At 37.7% G+C, this 25,576-nt stretch overlaps 1 protein-coding gene and 1 long non-coding RNA gene across 9 annotated transcripts in view; one reads left to right on the top strand and one right to left on the bottom strand.

Annotated features, from left to right (window-relative positions):
* ZBTB38 (zinc finger and BTB domain containing 38) overlaps positions 1-25,576 on the top strand; it is a 53,061-nt gene that overhangs the window by 4,445 nt on the left and 23,040 nt on the right. For 2 of the 8 annotated variants that reach the window (XM_033005391.2, XM_033005387.2), the window contains exons 3-5: positions 1,877-2,059; positions 21,093-21,231; positions 22,071-22,136. The exons of 1 other annotated variant lie outside the window; for it this stretch is intronic. The gene's annotated coding sequence lies outside the window, so the exon portion shown is untranslated. Of the gene's footprint in view, positions 1-1,876; positions 2,060-21,092; positions 21,232-21,257; positions 21,323-21,915; positions 22,137-22,158; positions 23,045-25,576 lie in introns of those variants that run through there. 5 more of the 8 variants (XM_042794282.1, XM_042794266.1, XM_042794259.1 and 2 more) reach the window with 4 other exon arrangements.
* Positions 1,183-17,185, bottom strand: LOC116964771. The gene is made up of 3 exons (XR_004408939.1): positions 17,123-17,185; positions 5,163-5,337; positions 1,183-1,461 (listed from the first exon to the last, which is right to left on the bottom strand). It is a non-coding gene; the product is annotated as an uncharacterized LOC116964771 (long non-coding RNA).

Genomic DNA, 25,576 nt, shown 5'->3' with positions numbered 1-25,576 from the left:
TAGAAAACATTTTGGGAACCCAAAGGCTATTGACAGAGTGATAGAATGTCCTACCCTAATAACAAAAAAAATATCGGACAATGGGTATATTTGTTCCATTTTCTGTGAAAGAGAATCAGAGCAGCTCAGTTGTATATAATATGCCATAGGCTATTAACAGGTATTCTCCTTAACACAACTGATTAAATAGGATTACATTCTAAGTAAGAGGATCTGAGTTTTGTTACTTCTTCTGTTTCTATAAAATTTCAGACAACCACAGTAAATCTATGATAGATGTGAGGTTATTGTATTTACTACTATATTTGTATCTCCTCCTATTGCTGTTTTGGTTGAGTCTGTGATGGCATAAAAACATTGTAAATGCCTAGAGAAAGACTCATGTTCTAAATACATAAAGAGATCCTAGACATTCTAGGGTTTAAAGTAACTTCTTTATTTTAGCTTCTTTTTTAATTTCTTTTGCTGCTCTTTTACAATGAGCAGTATTTTAACAACATGGAAAAGGAAACAGAAGCATGAACTACTCCAGTTTAAACAGAGACAAAATACAACGTAGGCTAACTTTTTTGAAAGTACAATCAAATTACGTAATTTTGCTTTAATTATCAGGTATTGATAGGCATGAGTGTACTGTTGAAATGGATATTATCTCTTTTTTTTTAAAGTCATATTTTCCAAATAAAAGCCTGAATATTCTTTACATGAAACTCTTTAACAGTAAAGGGATGAGTTTAAGACTACAGTTAGTGTGACACTGAAAGATTAAAACTGTACCCAGTAGCCTAAACTTCAGAAGAATGGGAATGCACCAGATTATTCTTCTTAGTATTAAGAAAAACTGTTTCTGGAAAATGTACTTTTATATTTAAACCCTGCAGGATATATTTGAAAATTACTTTTGATATTTTTCAGTGAGTCAGCTCCCTAAGATTTGACGACATACATGTCTTTAAATATTGCCTTAGTAGGTTCAAACTTATCAAGTTTCCCTAATTCTGAATTATTTTTAGATCATCCTTACAATTTAAGTTCACTGTGTTCCTATACTCTTTTTGTATTGTGAAACTTCTCCAAATGACATTCCTAAATTTCAAAATAGATTATTGGTACAAATCCAAAAATCCTTTTGAATGTGTCCCATCTTCTTAACTTTTTACCTGTAATTAACATTTTTTCTCATGAGTCTGAATGAAAGTGGGACACAAACTAGAAATCAGTTGGCATCAGTTCCCACACTTCCATCTTGATCCAGTCCTGTCCCATTGAAACCAGTAGTACCCTTTTGCTTCAGTGGAAGACAGCCCATTATTTTAGCAGGAATTTTACATTATTTTCTGGCATCATGTACTTCGGTCTCTGGTAATTTTTTATGTCTAAGGACAGTAAAGAAATCAGAAGGTCTCCTTCCAGGCATCTAGGTTTCCTTCATTCTTAGTTATGATGAGGATTACTGTGGTCCTAGGCAAGAGGAAACAAAAAATCAGAGATCGGGAGTTTAAATGATAAATAATAGACCATTCTGGGTACATATATAATAGTTCTGAGAGGAAATATGTCATCAAGTCTAAGTAATTAAGGCACTTCTGCACTGTAGAGAGATGATTGTCTAAATAATGTGGTTGTATTAGTCCTGTATTGAAACAAGACGTTCCTGCTAGTGTGTTGTTACTATTTCACATAGGTGGCAGAGAAGCCTATATATTGCAAATGTGGATAGTTTTTTCAGAACAGAATTTGATTCAGTCATCTTTATGACATTACAGTTTAGAAATACCTTACATCAAAATCAGTGTGACCTGTTCACAAATGATGCATTTTAGCATCTCACATTGTAATCCACATTTTTTCTTGTTTGAAATCTGTCCCATATTAGGATTACAATTAGGCCAGAATCAGAGCTGTTCATTCAGTCTCCTAACAGGGGCTTCCAGCACCTTTTAGAACACCCTGACTCGCCTAAGACATCCATATGAGGCTGTCAGGATAAGGAGACCCATGTTCTTCTGGAGCACAATGTGATTGAAAAGTGGGACACTGTATAGCTGCCTGATTTTAGGTAGGTGAAATCCCCTCCGTACTGTTAGCAGACAGTCTAGAGTCAGTACTGTCACAACTACCACCACTGTTGAAAGGGGAGCTACTTCTCATGTCATACAGCAGCATCACTGACCACAGGAAGGATCACACAGACTCCTTAGATACAGACACTTCACCGTGATACTGGCTAAGCAGTTAGTGATTACTAGGTCTTGAATGTCAGATTGGCCTGCCCCTCTTGAGAGGGTGAAGTTTCTTTCTGCTGGGAATGTACTCTTTTTGATTTGCATTACCACTTCAGCAGCTAAGTATAGAAGTGAAGTATAAATCTTTTTATTTCCACCATGACCAAACATCAATTTCAGATTTTGAGTTGTTCATATTGTGAAAAGTTTGCAAAAATACTTAGTCAAAATTAGTGTGGAGTTTTGAAAGTCAGTAGACATAGCAATTATAAAAGATAGTATAAAGCAGGTTAGAATGGTAACCTGCTTTTAATTTCCTTTAAATCTTTCCTAATTTATTTGTCAGTGTAATGACGTTAGTAGTGCCTGAAATAATACAAGTCACATATATCATGGATTTATTATTTTGCATGTCCCAAAATGGGAGAGCTTTATGGATAGTCTAATTAAAAACTCCAAGTGAAATCTTTAATGCTTTTAAAATGAAGCTTTAGCTTCATGTATAAACATTGCTGATGCACAAACAGCTTTCATATCCTATAAAATTCAGTCTTAACATTTTTTAAGCTTTTATAATATTGGAAAACCTGCAAGATGAAGACTTCTGTTCTATACTAGGAAACTCCTTCCAACTATGGCAGAGGGCTACAGAAAATTTCCTAGAAAAACAGAAATACTCCTAGAAAAAAATTCCTAGAATATACTAGAAATGTATCAGTGTGGCATTGAATGATACGCAATGTAGACCTTACAAGATGTCCTGGAATTGTTATGGTGAAGCCCATGAAGTGTTAGAGAAACTGCTAAATTAGGGTAATATATATCTCAGTGTCTGCCAGGATGATCCCTACACTGCTTTTGGTTATTTTGACAGTTGAATAGTCTACCAAATGAGAACAGCTCAAAGGTGGCTTAAAACTTCGGCATCTCAGAAATCCTGCTTCTTCAAGCCAGACAAGTAGAACCTGTGGGGCTTTGTTTTAGTATTTCTTATCCACACGTAATTACTATTAAGCCAATATAGTCACACTAGCGTAAAGCCAGTCCAATCTAAATAAGAGCAATAGACAGTGATTTCCTTTGTGGCAGATGAAAACAAAACCGTGTTTCCATCCCAGTGCCTCAACTCTCAAGTTTCCACTGAAAATCCTGGGGAAGCTCTGATATGCTGAAGTCTCTCCTATCCCAGACCATGCACTTAATCTTGCATTTTATAAACAACAAAAAAAAAATCACTTTTGCAAAGTGCATATATGCCATATATGATAGATTAACACAGTCTATGAATTTCTAATCATACAAGTAGTATAAGGGCATGTAGTGCATGGAAGTTTTGCTGTAACGTGATAATGCTGAGTGTCTGTATTGAATCAGTTTGTACTGTTCACGAAAGATTCACTGAGGTAAGACACATTGATACTGGTCATTCACTGTTAAAGATCCTTCTGATTTTGCAGACTACCTCCTGATAACCATTTTACATCTAAGCACAGACCTGAGGTTCCTGTTAAATCCCAACTAGGAACACTGTAGACAGCGTGGAGCTGCTGCCCACACTGGGTGCAAAGCCATGCTTGAATGTGTTGTGGGTAAAGACTTACATGAACGGGCCCCTTGACTCCAAGAGCTGTGAAGATTCATAAAGTGAAATTTTACAATATGCCAGCATACTGATCTAAATCAGCATACAGATCTAAACTGCAAATAAGACCCTTAAGCTACCGTTTCCTTTTGCCCATGCATAGGAAATGACCAACTGGTAGATGAATGACTAAGCAAAGCATTAGTTATTTATGCACACATAAAGTTTACTTTCTAGGGCCCCTGACAACCACAGGAGACAGTGGTTTAATTTTACTGTGTCTGTTCTGCATATTCCAGCAAAAACAATAGCAGTTTTCTGCTTATTTAGTGTATACTTTGAATGAGTTCATCCTTCTACACAATAAGTGAAAGATAGAGTGCCTACTCTGTATATATAAATATATATACACACACACATATATATATATTTTTATGGCTGAAGTATCTAAACATTTCGCTTGCTAAACAAATTATACTGGGACACCAGGAGACTGATTTGTGACATTTAAAAATAGCTTGATGCCAGTATTGACACTGTTGAACTGAAGCTGTTTGACTGCACGGAGCCCCAGTAAAAATGGAAGCTGGCCTGTGTGGAGTAGTTTGAAGCTTTGGAGCTGTGATTCTGAAGTGAGGCATTAGTGTTAACAGGTTGACAGGAAGAGGTGACTCTGCCTCCTGTGAGGGAAGCTACGGTTGGTGACCACTGCTTTCCCTTTTGCTTAAATAAAATAAAACGTGTTAATGTTTCTGTTTTTGCGAAAAGCAACTACACATGCAATGTCTGTTCCTGATGTATTAATCAAAATAAACTTCCTATACTCTCTAGTTTTCCCAAAAATTTGTGCACATGTAGATCATTTTAAAGCTGGCTTACCTCTTCTCCATGTGCTCAAAGGCCACATCTGTCTATGGAGACTATATGTCATTTTCTTGAACCATTCAGACTCAGTAAGGAGGTGCTGACTATACCCCATTCATATACTGACTGTATTCAGAAGGATTCTTGAAGATAACTATATGTAAATTGTGTAAAATCTAGCTATACAGTTTTGTCAAGTCAGAAACTATAGGTAGTACCTGTGTTTATGGCTTACTGTTATATAACAACCAACCGCAGGCTGGTCTTAGATCTAATAAAAATTAGGCCACGTTTTTCCCAGAAGCAGCCATCTTAGTTTGGAAACCTGCTTGTCTGTAGTAAGACTGTGGCTAACAGTTGAGTGACAGCCATGAACAAAATGAAAGCTTGCATGAAAATTATTATATGACTTCTGAAAGCAGGACTTACGCTCTAAAGTTACCTAACTGCTTTGGAAATGCTTAACCTATAGTATTTGTGTACATACATACCTCCTTAACTGTTGGTCACACAGAAAAAAACTGAGACTCCTCAGATCATTTACAGTATCCTCCTTGCCTCTGAAATATCTTTTTTTGTGTGCTTGTCTCTGTTCTCAAGTATTAAATTCATCCTTCTCAGCCATGTGTACTTTGGTTAAATGCAGAGAGCATGTATTAGGGATGCCTGAAAATCAAACACAAAATAAATTACAAGTTTTCTTAAGGAAACCCCACATTTAAGACTACATTTAAAAGATTCTGCATTTAAATAAAATTAAGAAAATATTTGAGGTTGGGGAGGAATTCATATATCAGAAATACAAGATCCTGAGACAGCTAAACTTCAGTGGAGGACCGATGCTTACAATAGAATAGCTACAAAGACTTGGTGCACATAACGTTTATATTTATGTAATTTTTATATATGGAGCTTTTTTAAGTTGGTAAGTAAAGTCAATTGCTAGTGATAATTGGCAAAGACAGTTTGTCTTTAAATGAAAAATAACGTCCTGCTGACTAAAATTTTATCTCAAATACTGTTCAGAACGGTCATCTTGTTTGGATATTTGAAAGCAAACATTCAGAGCAGATTATGGCATACTAAATGCCAGATGGATACTGTCATGAATGTACCTTATTTTTCTCGTAAATGTAGTACTTGTAAAAGATTCTGGAGTCATGCTTTTGGAGGCTGAAGTATTTTAGCCATTAGGGTTGTTATATTGCGAGTTTATTTCCCTGCACTACCCAGCTGCCAATTGAGGGACCATCAAGAAGGCTCAGTGAGCAGCTTATTCTCTTTATTTGTTTTTTACTTGCTTTACCCTATGAAATACCATCAAATTAATCAATGTATCTGTCAAAAAATGGTGCTTTTTATGATGAGGATACTTTTCATTTCCATGCTTTCTGTATTCATCTTTCTGCTAAATGGCCATCAAAAGGAGACAGTTAAGGATATGCTTTACAGGTTCTGGTATAATTTTCTTTCAGCCATGAAAACCAGTATGTCACATGTAAAGGTTACAGTAAAATCAGCTAACAAACGTGTGCAGACAAAGTACTCTTATTGTGAATAGCTGCTGTGTTTGTTGTGGGGAAAAATTGCATCAAGCTCACTGTACAAATTATTATACCTTTGGATTTTTTGTTGGTTATCTTTTTTTTTACAGGACCTGGAATCTGACTTTAAAGAACATGAACATGCTCAGTATCACTGCATATAGAAAATATAGTAAAAACCATCCCTTTATACAGTTGATTTCATTTTTATTACTTCAGTTAGATTTCTAATAAGATAGTTTGAAAATGCTTTTAAAGGCAGAAAGAAATTTGGTATTTTCTCTTGTGCCATCATCTCCTCTGTTGTTCTGTCTTCTGTGACCTTGGTGCCGTCTGTTATACAGTACAAGTACTTGATACGAGAACTCCACCATTTGTAATCTGGATGATTTTTGGAGTACAATGAGCAATTGGTAGAAGAACTCTTACTTTGATGACACTTAACCAGTGTCCTGCTGCATATTCTGGCCTTTGCAGTATTTTACCACTGGTGCACTCAGTGAAACACCAAGTCATCATTTGTGTCTGGATTGTAACAAAGCTTAAAGCTATTTGCCTATTACTAATAGAAGGCATAAAAGAAAGACCGGAAGATATATTCAAAACAGAACCTCCTTGGCCAACTGTGCTTGGAGCTACTTTTGCCAGGACAGCTGGAATTGTTTTAATTGTAGTTCTTATAATCATCATTGTGATTAGCTACTGCCTCTTCTGCAGAGGAGGAAAACATGATGGCCATTTAAATAGCTCAAATAAAAAGACCAGAAAAACTGTCATTATTCATGGACTGCAAATGAGTTTGCATCTTCTGCTACTTCTGATAACAGCTGTTGGAAGACACCCTGATAACACTATTTTACATTTATCAGCTTTTCTTGTTTTGTTGTTTGCACTATGCTTTAACCCTGTGGTTTATGGTCAGCGAAACATAGAGCTGCAAACCAAGCTGTTCAACAGGCAAAGACTTTGTGCACTCACCACACGGCAAACAGTAATGACACAGCAGCTATTTAGTTTACTGAGTTAGGTGACTGATCTAGGTGTAAAACTCTAGCTCTTCCACCTCCTAAGAAAGTATGATCATCAGCACTGTAAAATAAAGAAGCAAGCCATGAATGCTCCTGCATAAAGTGTTTTCATGACACTGGCTGGAACTTAAAGGAAGTTGAACTGTTTGACTTGAACAATTTGTGTATCCTTGTTATTATGACCATACTACTATAAAGCTTACTATGAAACAAGATCAAGGAGAAGACTGAGTATGGGTTGGCATGTGAAAATGCTACAACTTTGCCAAAGGAGGTCTAAAACAGGATTTATTTTGAAAGAAATTAAAACCTACTTTCATTTGGCTGTAGTAAAAATGATGATTATAGAGAATATAGTAGAGTCCAGCTGCAAGTAACTATTGTTAGATAGGAAGATAAAAGCAGTAAAGTTGGGGTCACAGCCTTTCCAAATGCAAAATCAACTTGCAGAATCAAGTGTCAAAATTGGTTTTAGTATTTGAAAAGATGTACACTATTTTGTCTTCACATTTACAACAATGAAGTCTTATTAAGTCTTTAGTGAACTACCCTTTTTTTGCAAATCTGTCCCTTTTACAGTTGAATTCTGAAATACATAAAAATTAGGAATACGAATCCTTTTTTGTTTGAAGCAATGACTTCTTGATCTAACAAGGCTGATACATTGTTCTTGTAGGATCTCTGAAAGTGCTGTACTTGAGGGAAGGATGTGTATTTTATACCTCTTGCTTCCCCACAGTCACTATATCACCTGGAAAGCCTAGAGGTTGCCTTTTGGAGTAAGGCAAAGATAATAAAGTCTTTGAGTTTTTATTTTTAAAGAGGCCACCTAGACTAGGTAGACTAATTTTTGCTGAATATTTTTCCGGCATTGCCAGCCCCAAGAAACTCATTCATGAGTATGTACATCAGAAAATTAATTGTCAGTTTTTAAATTATTATAAAACTAAAGGAAAGGAAATCTGGTGGGCACTTGCCTTTTAATGTTTAACCTTTTAGGCTATGCTTGCTTTTAGCTTTGATATACATCTGTGAAACTGAAAAATACTGTAAAATAAATAAATTTAAAAAGAAAAGCTAATATTCTTCCTAATAATAGGATGCCAGAATCCTATCCCGTGATGCTGTGATGAGGAAAAAAAGTTACACTGTACTTCAGGATAAAATTTCAGTAACTGCTGCATTACTGTGTGATTCACTACATATTTATATGCTTAACTTGTGACATTTAAATTTGAAAGCAGTGGCCTTGTGTATGTGATCTTCTGCAGATCTAACAACCAGATGAAAAAGAGAAGAAGAAAACTGCTTATTTAGCAGTGAGTTTAGACGAACCAATGAGATCCTCCACTGAAACCTAAAGTATGAAAAAAAAAAAGGAGGAAGTAGGAGTCCAACCACTTGCCAGTTTCTTCCGTGATCAGGCAGCAGATAAGCTGTTTTCAGCTCGGTGTTTATTTTAGCTTAATGTCATCCTAAGTACAGCACAGTTTGCAGAGGAACTGAAAACTAAAGCCAGCTGATAATGAGCTCTACTTTGCCGGTTGGAATGAGCCCTGAATTTTAGGTACGATGAGGGGAAAAAAGTTTCCTGCCTCACAGTATAGCATAAACAGAGGGAGTGGTATCCAAGTAATGACTTGGGGAAAAAAGTGGCCTGAGGTCTGTGTGTAAGCTGAGCCCTGCTTGGAGGCTGGTGCTGCCTGGTGCCTGGCCGGCACCTGCCTGGGGCTGCAGCCCGGTGCTGCTCACTGGTGCCCCCGTGCAGCCGCCACGCAGGGCCGTGGGCGCAGGGCTGTGGGCTGGGCTGCTCCGCCGAGCCTCTCGGGCTGCACTGGGACTGCGCTGTCCCCAGCGCTCGTTTAAACCTAGAGCTCAGTGAAGAAAACATCACAGGATGTCGGAAACGACAGATGAGCTCTGAACTGTACGTTCACACCTACTAAACAGGTCTTCCAGAGATAGACACGTTTCAGCATCACTGAAATGCCATGTTAAAATATGAAAACAAACTATATAATGATACCGTATGTCCATATTAACAATGGAAGTTGAGAATTATTTCAGACAGATACTAGAAAATAAAAATGTTGTTTTCAATTATTGGGGTTTTTTTTACCATAAATAAATTTAATTCCTGCTGCTTTTCTCATTTCATATTGTTATGCATGGTGGTAAAATGAGGCGGGAGGAGGTGAGAAGAATTGTGCTCTAGGGAGGTGGGAAAAGCCCAAGCTGATAGATGGAAAAAAGCGGTGTCTGTTTGAAGATTGGAGTAACACAGTATGAAGCGGTCCATTCTGAGTATCACTTAACTGCATTGCAAATACAGTACCAGATTTAGAATAACTGCAAATTGAAACCTGAATAGTGGTGGAAACTGTTATCTCTACAGAATTTTGGTAACATGAGTAGAGTGATCGATGGGGTCTCTCTTCTGAGTGTCTTGTTCGCAAGCTTGTCTTGTTGCCCTGGCAAAGAGTCTTTTATGTCCTAGATACCAGGAAGCAGTTCTCAGTTTTCCCTTTCTATGGCTTCTTTGGGGTTATAGGCCTAGGAGCAGATGGTACTAAGTTCAGCCACTAGTGCAGATTTAGGGTGGCTGCTACAACCATAATAATTTCAGTACCTTTTAAAGGCAGAGTTTGCAGTTAAATTAAATTCCAGTTGAGAAACCTTTAGGTAATACCAGATTTTTGCATAGTTTCATCATTAGTAACGTGATTATAGAACACAGGCTAAGGCAACCACAGACCTTTTCAAACAAGTATACTCAGCAAGTTATATTTAATAAGATGCTAAACATTCCAGAAGCATCAAATCCTTTTTTCCAATGGAGCTCGACCTCATGAAGGTAAAAGGTAATGCCAGTGGCATTTTTGTCAAGTAGGCAAAAGCTAATGAGGGATGTAACTAATTTCTGACTTTTTCTCCTTATCCCATATGAGAGTTCTAAAATTGCTACTTTTGCTTTGTTGCATTTTTATGTTTTAGCTATTTTGTCCCTGCTCTTCCTCTGCATTTGTCCGGACATTGGTCCATTTTGTAGCAGCAGAGAAGCTCAAATAGCAGAAGCAGCCAACCTTTTTTCCTGCAGTGAGTAACCACAGGCTTGAAACAGCTGAGAACTATATGCCACGTAGAAAAAAGAGACATAGAGACTGTTTATCCTTGCTCTGATCCTTTTCCCTTTGGTGGATTATTATTGTTAATGCCAGTTATGATATTCATGTATTTTCCATTGTTAATGGTGAGGTTATCTTCTGATGATTTATTTTTCTGAGGATTTCAGAGTAGTGATGGCTGTTGATGCGCTGTCATTTCAGAGAATGTAGATAGGAACACCTTGGAGTGTATCTTCAAGCTTGCCTTCACTACAGATGTTCTACTGTCCTGCAAAGCTTTTCAACACTGGTTCCAGGAAGCTCTTTCAGGCATTGTGGTTTTGCCCACATGTAAAGATAGGTTGGGAGATTTCACACATGCTGATTGAAACCAGTCCTTGAGTATAAGTAGGATGGAGGCTAGACAGCAGTTTAATAAACCAGCAAATATGTTCTCCTCCACAGGAGCTGACATCTGCCAGCAGTAACTGCAATCATGGGATTAGTTTTCCAAATTTTAGGTATTTCAGTAGAAAGCATGTTTTTATATATATTTTTACCTTTTAGTCTTTCTACTCTCTGAAGTAAAGCTGGAATCGTGCATATCAGGATTATTCTCAGTGTTGTCAAAAGGTGATGGGTTTTGGTGATGTGTCTTTTTTTCTGTATTTGCAAGCACAGTGAATAGTGTGGTTGCTGACAGTGAAGCAGTGTGCTTTTCAGTACGTTTTTTCACTGATAACAGATATCCTGTAAAACAAGTTGTGCCGTTACTGGTATGTGTTCAGCCTGCCTTCATAGGCCTAGAGCTTCAATAGCACTTACAGTAGGACCATACTGGCTTCACTGAATTTCAGTGATGTGACAGATTGAAATTCAGCTTGAGAAAGAAGGAAGTAGATTCTCAACTAAGTAGAAAGACGTTGAACTTCCATGATTACTTTCCAAAACAGATTCACTCACAGCATTAGCTGTTTCCAACAAAGCTGGTTAGCACATTGCTGGCAAAAGATTTTGTGAGCAAGTTTTGCTTGGATTGTTTTGCTTTGTCAGTGTGGTTTGGAACACAAAGGCTATTGTTTAAAAAAACATGCATGTTAATTTGCATTCCATTGCTGGGTTATTACACAGGATGTGGAAAGAAACAGCAAGCTCCGTTTTTGAAAAAAATACATTGTTTCCTTTTCCCTTTCTTCTTCCTTGTGCCTGGTTCTCCTTTATTTTAATGCTTCTTCTCCAGACTATGCAATTTGAGATGGTGACTGCCCTCTAGCACTTTTAGGCAGATGTAGGCACATGTATAACTGCGCCTGTAGAATAGAATTTTTTAGTTGGAAGGTACCTACAACAGTCATCTAGTCCAGCTGCCTGTAGATCATCAGGCAGAGCTATATAAATGTAAAAATGAATTTAACTTACAGAATCAATTCTATAGTGATGTCTGTGAGCAGTGACACTTGCAATGTACCTGCTCTGAAATTGGGAGGTAATTGCAGTATGAAAATCCATATCCAAGCTATTCCAGAAAACTCTGGGTGTAGTTTCAGAAGTGGCATAGGTGCCATTTACACCACGCTGCCACTACATCTGGCACCATCCACTGATTCACAAACCCAAGCCAGATGCTCCCGCTGCCTCTATAGCCCTGGTTCTAGTGTTCATATAGCAGTGTGGTCAGATGGATGAGCTCACTAATACAACCAGAAATAACCTTACCAGAAGAGGGTTAGTTTTCAGTTGAACTGGTTTGACTCAACATGCAGACTCACAAGCACTAAGGCTAGTATAGGGATAGTGGGAGGAACAGGACAGAGGAAAGGGGAAAGGCTAGGACTCTCAGGGCCCTGAAGGCACTCATAAGCCTTTTTTGGCCCCCCACCTGGGGTCTCACCCCCACCCCCCTGCCCATGGGCCCAGGGGCTCTATTTCAGTTCGTGTGTACCTATTTCTACTACAGCCGTGCCTGTGCCTGTCTGTTGGTCCTGTTGATCTGGGTCATTGTGGACTGTCCTGACCCCAGACCTGTGGGCTGAATTCGCAGCTTGACCTTGGCTCTCTCCTGTCACTGTGGACCTGCCTAGTGATCACGAGGCTGGGCCTCATCCTGAGCTGTAGACCGGCTTCCTGGCTTGACCTCAGCCCTGCTCTGGCACCACGGACCTGCATGGCAATCACAGGGCTGTGCCTGACCCTGACCTGCAGTCTGACTTCTCAGCCTGACCTTGGACCTGCCTCACTGCCATGAACTTGCCTGATGATCTGGTTTGACCCCGGCTACTACCCTTAGCCTGCCCTGCTCCCTTATTTTAGGACAGTAGGGTGGTGTCTGGTGAGGTCTCTGCTCTGCTTGCTGTGATACATCTCCCTGTCCCTTAGGGAGCAGCCAGCCCTCACTGTGCCTTCACAAGGACCAGGCACTGGTAGCAGTGTGGTCTCTGACTGGCTCCTACCAGTCTAAAGTAATTACAAGACTGTGTTAAGAGGTGGCAGTAACAATGAAGATGATGTTACTTCTTCCCAGAAGAAGCAATCTTGCCTTTTCCCTAACCACACCTTTCCACCCCTACTTGTTTCTTTGTGCCAGCACAAGATTTTGTGTAGCAAGGCAGTGAACCAGAGCAAATGTAATGAAGTTGGTTCTTGAAGAAAATAAGGCATGGATTTACTTGGGGCAGGAACAAGCACCTAGTGTTGAGAAGAGCGGCTGACAAGCTTCAGCCTCAAGTGTTTGTGGAAGTCTGGCTGAAAGATCACCAAGGTTAGGGGTGTTCTTGTGATCACACCAGGCCTGTCTGGGACCCTGGGAAATTGTATAATTAGCCTAGGCTGAAGTGAGTGATGGCGTGTCCTCCTTTCTGTCACTACCCAGATTAGCTCAGGCATGAAGGTGCTGCTGCAGTTACATCCTGCAGCTGGCAATGTAGATACAGCTGTGGTTGTTTAGGCCTTTCTTACATAAGTAAACAAAGCAGCAAACATATCCATCTAGACACAGATGTGCTGGGCACAGGGTTTATTTTCAGCTCATATTGAATGAGGAGAGGGTCAAAACTTGAGTGTTCTGTGCTTGACTCTGCCAACTTAGTTGTGTGACGATCAGCCCATTCAGTACTGATTGGTTTTGGGTTTTTTTACTGCCTAGTATTTCTATTGTTCTTTTCAAATGTCGTCTTCTGTCAGAATCAGCATGGAAGTAATGTAATGACTGGTATGTATCTGAAGCAGCTGTGTTCAGAAGATGTTAACTTCTGAAATCTTTAACCCACTAAGTGAAATCTCCAAGAAAAAGCTCTCACCATACTTGTAGCAGGGAAGATAGTGATTAGTTGGAAATGGAGACTAAGCTATGCTCTTGATCATGAAGGTGTTCTCTCTGGATCTGGATTTAGGCATGCTGAGGAAGCTTGCACTGCAGTTGACAACTCTGGATCTGCTTCATGTCTTTAGTATCCAGCTCTTATGTTATGCTAACTTAATTTTTATTAAATGAGGAAGGAGGGAGAGTTCTCATAAGAACTGATAAAGCCAGAACTGGCCAGCAAATAAAATGTGTCTTCAACATAAGCAGGTAAGAAACATTTACGAAGATTAATGAGGAAAGAAAATAGTAATCAACAATAATTTATTCAGTATATTGTAGGGGAAAAATACAGTTCAGTACTTATTTATTACTTGTTGGATATTGATAACAGAACATTTTCTTTCTTCTGCCATTAATATTGAAGAATCTGTTGAGGACTTAAATAAAATTATTTGCTTTGGGACTAACAAGATACATTTGCATAAAGACTGTGGTATTCTAGAAAATTCTGAAATTCCAGAATTTATCGCATATCACAGACATATAAGGAAGGAATCATTGAAAAGACAGTCTAAAGGGTAGTAAAACCAAGCAGGCATGTGAAACAAACTGCCAGTGTAAGAAGCAAATGATGAATGGTATCAAGCGTGGAAGAAAGACTAAGGATTATTTTTCTCTGGAATAGAGTCTCTGATGCTTGGTAAAGATGAAACTGTTGCACATCTTATTGTGAGCTATGTTAGATTAAGGTTCATGAGTGCCAGATAAAGTGTTTTTGAGGATATTCAGTATGGAAAGGAAGCCAAAACAGCTGTTAATTTTTTATTTTTCCAAGAGCTGAAAGTGTTGAAGGAGATCAGAATGGTACTTGGAGAGATATTTTATTATTTTAACTGGTTTGCCCTTCTTTCTATATCTAGCTTGATGTTTTAAAGATAAGTGGGTACAGTCATGTTGTCGTCTTCTTTGAAGTAATAAATAATGTGAATAACACAGATGATTGATTCAGGCCTAATGGCCATTACTAGAAATATCCTCCACTTTTAGATTTGCACCTGAGTAAACCAGTATAACCAGCAAGAAATTCTCAATGTTTATGAATGATCCTACAAAGGTCCAGTGAGAATTACAAAATGAAAAAACAAATGAAAGAAACTTACCTGCTATTAGTCCACAGCAACACTGTTTCCTTTTCTGGTGGGCACTTCCTTGGAGTAATTGTATCATGGTTTTGGAAGCCTTTTATAATGTTCATATCTGACATCCCACTTCCATTTGTCTGACAACAGTTCTTCTGGATTGGTATAACCCACTTGTGCACGTGGTTCTGGGTTCTGTTCCTGAGTGAATCACTTAACCTCTCTGTCTTTTTCTCTTTCCATCCATAAAATTAGCATAATAATGCTAATTTATTACAGGCTATAGTTAGGCTCAATTAATGTTTGTAATGGTCTCTGGGATTGTTGGATAAAACATGCTGTAAAAGTGTATTATTATTGTTAATAGAGCCTTTTGTACAACTGCACTCTAACAAAGCACTACCACTGCTCACTAGCTTTAGTCCTAAAATTTCACTGAAATTCCTAAGGACTTAATGGGATACAACTTTCTGTTAGTGTTTCTATTTCTCTTCCTGACTCATTCATACCATCAGAAGAAGAGTTTCAGTTCTGAAACATGGAAGAGCTGTGGAGTTTGTGTGAACAGAAATTACATAATTTAGTAAGTGATGTAGGACTGAAAGCATTTCAAACAGGGCCTCATTTACACTGACCTCTGTTCCGGCTGAACTAGTTCAGACTTCAGAGAGCTGTGATTTGTAGAACAGCTTTCTTAAAATGAGGTACCTGTCAAGTTGGGAATATAAATAGCCCTTACCCATGGAAATGATAGCAGCGTAAGAGAGCGGTAGTAGGCAAAACTCAATCCGTGCCACTGAAGGAAAAAATCAGTAATCTGGGGTTCATAGTTAATGCGCTTGGGTTTTGGTTACATACACCAGGTTAACAGTTGGAAGGCAAAGGCTTAGAACTCCCATCCCATTTGTCAGGAGCAGATGAAAAATGAAGGAACGAGCTTTGCAACTGGACTGGTTGGGAGAAATGGTTTGAGCAGATCTACTGGCCTCAAAGAGCAGCTCACACTTAGCAGCATAAGGGATAGGCTGAGTTTGAGCAAGTGAGCTTGAAATGGATTTTTTGTTGCTTTGGTTCTACATTTGTTAGACAGTTTGGAGTTGTGAGACAGTCATCTATACCCATGGGTTTTAGGAAGTGAGATTTCTCTGTCCTGTTATGTGACATTTGAGCTTATTGAATGCTAAACAGTTTTCTTGGAACTTCCAAAACATTTTCTCTTCAGCTGACATACTTCAGCTTCCTACCCCTCCTTGTGCTGGTACTTGTATTATTCAAAATTGATTTCTTACTATTTTTAATAACGAGAAATGTGTATTATTCTCATCCTGTCTGTTCTTCAAAATAGCTCAGTAGTCCCTACTCAAACTTTAAGGAAAAAAAAAAAAAACACCAAACCAGTAATTGAGAAAGACAGTGTCCATAAAACTGATCCAGCTTAAATTCATATGTTTCAGAAGTAACTTTAATCAGGAATTTATAAAAGGAAATTTTCTGCTGATTTGAAGATGTAAAATGTCTGAACTTTCTTTTGCAAAGTATAGATTTTATGTTGACTGCTCTGATTTTATGTTGACTGCTGAGAAACTTCTTCAGCCTAATTCTTATTGCCCTCCCTGTCTACTGTCTAGTATTAATGATCTGGCTAAAATGTCCATATTTCTCTCCAGGATTTTATGTGACTAAGTGGTGTCTCTTTCCATATAAAATCTTTGAGTCCATTATTCTCTAAATGAAAACTCTGCCCCTTAAAACTGGAGGAAAAGAAACAGGAGGTGATGTGAACATGGAAGTGCTGATCAACATGAGGGAAGCACAGGAAAAGCATAGGTATGGGCATCAAGCAAGTTATGCCATTTAGTACAGACGAAAATAAAATTTATATGAACAGATTAAAAATACAATACCTAATTTCACTAATCAGGTAAATTAGACAGGAGTGATAGGAGACAGAAATTTGAAACCTCTGGCATGATGTCTAGCAGCAGTTTAGAAAGCAAATAGGGCCTTAGGAGGTATAATTAGAGGGAGAGACCATGCTCATCAGTAATTAAAGCACTATTCAGAGAAGAAGCAAGACAAAGCCACTTGTTATTGCTAACTATTTTGATTGTCATGTTACACAGAAAATACAGAAATAGAACCTGTAAAGGTGAGTGCAAATATCTATAAAGGCATCACTTTTTTATATTCTATGGATGGATTTACAGTTTTTAAACAAATTCTCTTTGCCATTTGTTTACAGTGAAACCCAGGTCTTCTAATACTTAAAGATTTTATAGAGTACTAGATTGTAAGTGGCTGTTAGAAATGTTTCACAAAAAAGCATATACAGCACCTTAATATATGACTTGTCTGTGATTCTTCAGTTTAGGCAGGCCCATGCTTTTCCATAATGCAGATTCATAACTCACTGATACAATGCAGTACATCAGAATACATTTCACAACATTTACATATTTGCTATTTTTGTAGAACCTCAGTATTTGCCTTTTATAAGAGGAATTGCCTTTAAAGGCTGCTCTGCTTTTAATTCAGTAGTGCTGAAAAACATTCCCATCTGATAGGAATAGCAAGAGTTTTAACTTGCATTTTAGACCATTTGGATATTATTTTTGATGTGAGTGTGGCAATTAAGAATGAAGGTGTGTAAATCATGTATAGGAATAACTAAGAACAACTGTTTTCCGTCCTAGCAAATAATAGAAAAATTTGTTTAGCCCTACAGAGACACAGAGGAATTGTGGGAAAGCCTGGGAAAACTGTCAGCACTCAGCTGATTTAGTCTGTATCCTTGGGGCAACTTGAGCTAGATGTGTGCACAAATGGAAGTCTAGGGCGTGCTTTACTTTGGCTCTGAAATGGCAAACAGCTGAGGTTCTATCATCAGTCCTTTTTTCTCCTTCCCTCCCTGCCTTGTTGCCCAACAACAACTAGCTGAGGTTTCAGTACTGAAGAAAGTAGTAAGCAGTGGGATTTTGGATGGAAAGCATTTGCCCAGTGAGATGATTCCTAGCCTGGATGCCTGGGCATATGGGTCCTTTCCTGAACGTGAGTGTTAGATCAGAGAATTTAGTTCATGATTAAGGGTGTGTTTTTTCTTTTTCGAAATAACTCTAATTTCAAACTGAGTATTCATCAACAATGTGTTTTTTTGCAATGGCTCTAGAGGTATGAAGAGACAAATAGAATCCATGTAGCTAAATTCAGAGGTTGAAACTATCATTCCAAGAGCAGGTTTGTTGAAAGGCTGTAGCCAGTTTTGGTACACACTTTTGGAAACACCCACCCTGGATTCCCAGCTGTGCTTCATGTCTCCTTGTCATTGCTTTGCAGGGATGGTAACACAGAACAGTTGACAGTTTCTTGAGGGCTGGGATTGATTCTATCCTTTGTTTTCTGTTTGTTGCTCATTTACTTGACAAACAGTTAAAAAACCCAAATGTAAGTACTGAGGTGGGAATGAACCCAAGCATATGTATGTCTGTCCAGTCATTATTATATTATCAAGCATAACTCCCACATCCAGCATATCTTCCGTAGCTAGAGGGGCAATTTATATCTTGTTCCGGCTTGGCCTGGGTTGAATAAAGACAGAAGTGAGCTGATCCATATAAAACTGAAAGTGTTTGTCACTTTTTTCTCAAAGTCTTCTAGTCTTCCTTCCAGATATTTACTGCTACAAGGTTGGTCCTTGGCAGAGTTCCCAGTCTATCAGACTGCCCTCATGTATTTCCTTCTAAGGATGACAAGGTGTGGCAATACTTTCAGACAAAAATCAGTACAGTTTTAGAGACTTTATGTGAGTCCTTCCACACCCTATCTCCTTTTGCTTCTGCTCTCCAAATGACCAATGTGGAGAACTAGGACTTTTCCTCTAAGAAACTATATACCACAGGGTGGAGGCGGCGATACAAAGTGACTTTGGGACTTCTTATTCCTCACCAATTGTTGTTGCCCTTGTGGTGATAAACAGAGGAAGAGGAAACATGTTTACAAGTAGGAAGTTTGAAAGTTGGAAAGGTTGCAGCACAAATGGCCTGTGAGATCCAGGGAAGATACTTGAAATGGCCTCACCTTAAGCTGATTGAATAAAGAATTGATACAAGCTCGTGGCATGGGCTGAGATAGTTCCTGACCCAGCAGAAGCAAGGAATTTTGAAGTCAAGAATCAAGAGAGCCAGTGCCTTTGGACTTTAGCAGTTTTGGCACAGATCGGGTTAGAGCTTAAATCTAAGTTTCTGACTGAGAAATAACAGACAATACTAGTGTACCTCTACCTTGAAAATTTGGGCCTACTTTGTGCAACCTATGAGTGCAGTTTTTTGAATTTATTTATTTACTGTGCCATATATCATACAGCTGTAGGAAGGCCTGGAATCTGATTTCTGGACTGAAATTATGTTGAGGCTGAAGCAAAATCATTGGAAAATCTAAGCCTGGCAAATTATTAGTTGGCACTGAAAATGGCCCATTAAACCAAGAAGTGTGCAGAAAGATTTGGGCAGGCTCACTCCCCTGGTTCAGGGTGAGATGTTTATTCCTCTGCTGCATTCACTGCCAGCAGGCAGGCTTTTAGTATTTCCTAAATCGCACAACCCAAAACACCTTGCTGTGGCTTTCCCAGAATAGTACTTCTCTGGGAGAATGAGAATGCTGACTTCAGGAATGCAGGAACAGATATATTTGTTGTGAGACTCTGCTGAAATCTGTCTTTTGCTGAAAATCATTGTCTTTAAACAAACCTATCACTTGGTTCTGAAATTGTAATATCATACTTCCTCATAAACCTAACAAACTGCTATAGAAGTCCTAAATCTTCTCTTCTTGAAATCTACAGACTTGCCATGGTTTTAAACAGGGCATGACTAGCTTGATTGCATACATTTGACTAAGAGATGAACATTAAAAAACCCTCAAAATTAACCCATATTTAACATTTTTAATTTAAAATTGATACATGGTGGCATGTATATAATCAGAGAGCTCTTAGTTTAAAAAGGTCAAAACAAAAAAATCCAAATAAAGGGTTGCTAAAATCCTAACTTACTTCGTAATCATGTATTGGAATAGCAGTTGTTTTTGCTGGTCTGGTCTGCCTTTCTGCTGGCTGGGTTCCCTTTCTGTGTGACAGATGTGCTATTTATGGAAGGGGATTCTGAATATTTTAAAGCACTGACTGTTAGGATCATCTCATTCCCAGGCTTTAAAATGAAAGAGAACAAAATGCCAAATAACTTCCCAAAGAAAAACCTCCAAATTAAATAGATACCTGTTTAATCATTAAAAAAGAAAGAATAGGGGAAAAAAACAAAACAAAACAAAACAAAACCAAAACCAGATTGTTTGGTTTTTACAAGAAGTGAATACGTACATACAGCAGTCTAGTTGTTGCATTGCAACATTTTCTGATTTAACACAATACTTGGTATTAGTTTTCACTTTTAAAAGCAGGTGCTCTTTTAGAAAAAAAGAAAAATCACAGGGTACACAGGTTCCTAGAGAAAGGATATGTGGATGAAAATTTGGCTGCTTTCTTTCTCAGCTGTATTGGCAGGTTGAATGAAAGATAGCGCTTCTCTGTACAAATGTAGCCTCACAAGGATCTATTTATTTCAGCAGTTGGCCAGAAATTATTTATATTCACTTACACATATGGTAAACAATATTTACCTAAGAAATCTTCCAGGGAAATATTTTCAGATGTAATTCATTCATCTTGACAATTCTGTTTATGTGTTGGGTATCAGCTTGCGGTATTTGCAGGTAGAGAGATAGGAATCTGTGAGAAGTCACTGAAATAGTGCTGGGGGGGGGGTTCTGCTCTCTAAACAGGTAGATCTTATGTTTTATTTTACTTCACCTGATGGTTTAGCCTTCTGGGAAGGTAATTCAGGTTATAGTAAACTGCAGTACGGTTCTCTCGTTCTCCCTTTGGAGACATGGTGACAATGAAAATAAAACCAGTTTTGCTTCATAGGCATTTTTTTAAAAATACAGATAAGCAGTTTTTCATGCTTTTTTCTCTGTAAATTTTTCATTATATATGCAAAATATTTTATTGTATTTTGAAGTTTTTCAGCAAATAAGCCTTTTTTTAACATTTATAAAAATCTACTTCCCACAATTAGGCTTGCAGTCTCTGCAGAGGGTGATACCAATTTAACGTATGTGGCTGAACAATGTGCATGCTATTTATTAATCTAGAAAGGTAGCAGGAAGATGTTAAGTAGGTGATGTGAAATTTTTAATTATTATTATTACTTCTGCAGCTGTGGTTTAATATTTCAATTTTTTTTTTCTTAAAGACGACAGCACTTTAGTATCTGCATTGACCTCCATGATGTCAGAATGTCATTGTGCAACCGTAGCTAAGAAAAGCCTCTGAGAAAAAAAAAAAAACAAAGGAGCTTTGCATCTTCCAATAACATGAGATGTGCATATACAGTACGTAGCATTTTGGAATTCATACCGTGGAAGTGAGTTGTTGCTTTCAGTTTGATTAGACAATCATTGTTTCGCTTTCCTTGCTTTGACAGTGAGTATGCTTGTATGCTGCTTAAGTCTTCTTAGTGCTATCTAGGTCAGTATACTTAGGATAGCTTTTATGTTCTGTAAGTCTGACAGATACCGTGCCTGACAGAGATCAGCACCAAATTTTCTTTTATTTATTATATCTGAGGGTAGGAAAATATTTTATAATTAATCAGAATTGTATACCACATAGCACCTACTGTTTCTGCATTGCAGATATATTTAGCTCTAACACTGCTTGTGGTTAACAGGGTGTAGCGTAGACACAGACAGCTGATCATGCAGTCAGACCCTGTGCTCGTGTGGTTTGTCAATACTGCTCAGGATTTTGATGGACTGTAAAAGAGAGAAAACAGAAAGGAAAGAAAAAAATGTCTTACTTGTATGAACATTAGACCTTTAGTTATGCTATTTTTGCTGTCATTGTCTTTTTATTTTATTTTTTAACTGTGAGACTTAAAAATTAGGAAAGCACAGCAAATGCATCCAGGATTTAATATGTGCGACGTGAAATCCTTCTGCATCAAGAGGATGTTACTGTAGTCAATCCAGCGTTTCTCCAATAAGCAAGAAGATTGTTTTGTTTTTCCTCGGCAGGTGGACTCAGCCATTGCACACGCAGATTTTGATAAGAGTTTGAAATTCCTACTACTATATCACTGTAGAATTTGGAGTTTGCTAACAGTGTTAGTGACTGGAGCTCATCTTGCATCACCAGTTGATGACAATTTTCTTTGTTCCCTCCCACCCAGTTGAACCAAGACTCTGTAGCTGATACGCAATGTCACTTACAACATTAATCAGATACTGCATTTAAGGTGAGCTGTCCCTTGCCTCCTCCCTTACCAGAGCTGTGCTGCAGTATGTATCTTACTCCTGCAAGCCTAAAATGGCAGGCAGGATTAACGTTGCTTGTGCTGTGTGCATGCTGTGTATTGAATTCATTATACTGTGCCTAGTATTTCAAATGTGAGTATGTAAATGGTCTGTGTGCCATGTCATGCAGGAGTGAAGACTGGTTTGTGCTTCATTACAGGCTTAGATATTTGAGCATCACCTTAAGAATTCTTTTTTCATTTGCAATGTGGTGAGCTGTTAGCTTGTCATCACATTCAAACTACATTATTAGCCCTTGGAAAGGGAAAAAAAAAAAAAAAAAAAAGCAAACTGTGCTTCCAGATGGTGTCACCCTTTTTCTTCTTGCGTTTACTGTAGTTTAAATAATGTATATTGTATTGTTAATTAATGTGAATATCGAATTAAAGCACTTGAAAATTACATCTTTATTATGCAGGTAGGAGGCACGTCGAATCTATTTTTAACTCTTACGCAGTCCACGTTGTGCAATGGGCTTTGGTTGTTGAGTTTATATTTTCAGCTGTGATATCAATAGGCTGATTTTCAGTAAATGTGACAAGTGGCCTTTGCAGTGGTCAGCTTCAAGCTTTGAACCCTCTGAGGAGGAGAGAAAAAAAAAAAAACAACCTTGTGTTGCAGTTTCGGAAAACCTTGGATGAGGACATTTTTTTTTCCCCACTCCTGCTTTCCCTATTGATAAACTCGGTTCTCCTGATCACGGTCTATTCAAGCTGCTTCCCATCTGATTTTTGACAACTGCTTCTAAAAAATTATCAAGAAGACCAAGAATAGAACTTATCTCCATCGCTTTACATAAAAATGGCTGGGTGCATTGCCATGCTAACACTGCACTAAGTGGTGCACGCAGGTAGGTTGAGATTTGCATGTTTTACTGATTTCTCGGTCAGTGTTGCAAGAACATGAAATGGGCTTTGGAATGTAGCTTTCAGTTAAAAAATGTATTAAACTGTTAATGAAAACAACCGAATATTAAACTGTTGGGTTCACATACTGGCATGACAATCATTCCTATCTGTTTTTAAAAAATCAATTGTGAAAGTAGAGCAATCATGTCTGTTAAAATAATCATATGTACTAAGGGCGTGGCAACGCTTATGCAACAAAAGAATTTTTGAAAACCCTATTGATTCAACTACATTTTAAAGCTGACTATAAGCATTACTAAGCTTCCAGTTAAAAAGCAAAAATAAAAATTGAGGTAGATAAGAAAAATGAAAAATATTTAAATTCTGTCGTAAGCGGTTTTGTGTTTTGTGCGAAATCTTAAATAAAGGTTAATATGCTTTAATGCATATTTTAATATTTTCACTATTAGCTACAAAGACAAACCTGCAGTATTTCTTCTTATTTTAAGGTAGAAGGACTTTAAAGAGAGAGATTGATATAGATGGCCCTGTCAGCTTAAACTGAGTATCAGTTCACTGAAGTGTGTTTTAGTTCACACAAAAAAGGTTATGAAATAAAAACTTAACAGCCTTAGGTACAAAGACCTGAATTTGAGCATTAATAATAAAAAGAATTATGAGTATTGTATTACTTACACCAACTTTTGTAATATATTTGTTTCAGATTAATACTGGGCCAGAACCAGTTTCCTTGGCAACCAAATCCTTTTAAAAGGTGCAATAGTAGAGATGTAGAAAGATGTTATTCTCTTTAATAGCAATATCACAATGCAAATGGAAATTTTGCAGTTGTTTCCTTTCAGTTCTAAATGAGAATCTGATCTCATTTTATGTTTCCATGCGGCTATCATTTCTTAAACGATGCCATGTTTATAAAGCTGTACACAGCAAAAAAACTGTTTTATTCCTGTTTTGCATTGTTTGTTTCCAGAAATGTACCCCAGTTTCTTTTTTTAATTTAGCCTTGTCTTGCATGTAGGTCAAGGTTTGTACTGTGTGTATATAAAGTGATAGTTTCATTATCACAAGTATAAAAGTATCACTGAAATATTTAACAGCTGATAAATGTAGAGAATCAGAAGTATGTTTAAACCTTCTTTCACCTTTGCTGAATTCAGCCACAGTAATGCTAATAAACCTTTCTATATACAGTGGACCCTTTCTGAAGTTCAGGTAAAGAACTGTGTTTAAGCATACTGGAAAAGAACTTCTGTTGGATCTTAAACAAGCCTTTATAGAACAAGCTCACTTGTGGTCTGCGGTAATCTGAAGACCCTATTGATTTTGCAAAATTGAAGTATCAGAACTCCTTATTTCTATTTTTAGCTAATATTTTTAACAGCATAAGTTAAATCGTGTATGTACCACAGGTAACTGCTTATACTGAATCAGATGTTACCAAACGTCTCCACTGAGCTTATAACGTAGTGTATCTCCTTGTGAATCTCCTCTGTACATGACTTGAGAAATTCTCACTACTGCAATGAGACTTTTGCAGCAGGGTAGCCATTTTCCTTTCATGTCCTTGACTTTAAAATGACTAAGTATATTTTGTGTGGATGAGGACCCAGCACTGAAAATGAATGCAGAGGAGGTATTTATCAGCACAGCCAATTATCAATAATAGCCTTGACAGTGTCAGTAATATCAAACCAATTCTCATTTATTTCTAAATATTTCAGTTCAGTGCATTCCAAATAAATAGAGTGTAACTGTTCAGGAATATGACTTGTCTTGATAGGCCAATGCTTAATAATGATAATAAAACCATTTGATTCATAATTATGAGATTAGTTTGACAGAGTGCAGTGTTCCCTTGTTCCACCTAAAGAAGCAGAACTGAAAATGTAATAAACAGCATCTCTCAAGTGACATATTAAAGTTTGCATTTTTCTGTAATTTGATTTATCTCCAGTAGCTTGCTTCTGCTGATTATTTTAGTATCTGAAACGTTAATACGGAGTGCAGCATTACGTGTAGTTATCAAAATTGCATTTCTTTGTTTATTTCTTCTGTGGTTATTTTTAAAGGAAGTTGCTGAGCAAACGCTATGTAGAAGCAATCTATTTATTGCTGCTGATATTTATCTTTAGAAAAGATGGGGCACTTAGCGATAAACTGTTTTTATGTCTTTGTGTTCAAACATACCCACTCAAGACATTTTTAAAAAGCGTAGCTCTGTTACATGAGCATGCTTTGCTATGGTTGTTTTAAATCCATTTGTAAATTTGCTCTTTTGTTAGGGGGTGCAAGTCCTCTTGTAATTAATATGACTGAACTCAAGTGCTTTCATGAGTCGGGAAAAACTCATTGGCAGCCTGTGAAGGGTAATTTCTTCTAGCTAAAGAAACCGATGTATTTATTACGGAGGAGTCTGGTAATTAGTAAGCTGTTTCCAATTTAACTATTATACGTGGGTTGCTGTATGTATTTTAATGGTAGTTACATCTAGCTAATGCAGAGTGTCAGAATGT

Source organism: Tyto alba, unplaced genomic scaffold (genome assembly GCF_018691265.1).
Source record: "Tyto alba isolate M040663 unplaced genomic scaffold, T.alba_DEE_v4.0 Super-Scaffold_10, whole genome shotgun sequence".
NCBI lineage: Eukaryota > Metazoa > Chordata > Aves > Strigiformes > Tytonidae > Tyto > Tyto alba.
The sequence above is the reverse complement of the archived record's forward strand: the minus strand, read 5'-3'. Positions and strand labels throughout refer to the sequence as shown.